We start from the raw sequence: 501 nt of genomic DNA, 5'->3' as shown, positions 1-501 counted from the left end.
GAAATAATTCATGATGGAGAAATGCTAAAGTCTCTCACTGTTTTCCATTGTTTCCCCGTCTACTTGCCATGAAGTGATGGGACCGGATGCCATAATCTTAGTTTCTTGACTCTTGAGTTTTAAGCCAGCTTTTTCACTCTCCTCTTTCACTTTCATCAAAAGGCTCTTTAGTTCCTCTTTACTTTCTGCCATAAGGGAGGTGTCATCTACGTATGTGAGGTTGTTGATATTTCTCCTGGCAATCTTGATTCCAGCTTGTGCTTCATCCAGCCCAGCATTTCACATGATGTACTCTGCATATAAGTTAAATAATCAGGGTGACAATATACAGCCTTGATGTACTCCTTTATTTTCTTGAGCTCTAAAATCACTTCAGATGGTGACAGCAGCCATGAAATTAAAAGACACTTGCTCCTGGGAAGAAAAGCTATGACCAACCTGGACAGCGTACTAAAAAGCAGAGACATTCCTTTGCTGACAAAAGTCTTTCTAGTCAAAGCT

General features: G+C 40.3%; 1 protein-coding gene across 1 annotated transcript in view; it reads right to left on the bottom strand.

Annotated features, from left to right (window-relative positions):
- KCNS1 (potassium voltage-gated channel, delayed-rectifier, subfamily S, member 1) overlaps nucleotides 1-501 on the bottom strand; it is a 7,444-nt gene that overhangs the window by 5,251 nt on the left and 1,692 nt on the right. The window lies entirely within an intron of this gene.

Source organism: Bison bison, unplaced genomic scaffold (assembly GCF_000754665.1).
Source record: "Bison bison bison isolate TAMUID 2011002044 unplaced genomic scaffold, Bison_UMD1.0 scf7180017864154, whole genome shotgun sequence".
NCBI lineage: Eukaryota > Metazoa > Chordata > Mammalia > Artiodactyla > Bovidae > Bison > Bison bison.
Note: the sequence above shows the minus strand (reverse complement) of the source record. Positions and strands in the feature narration are given on the sequence as shown.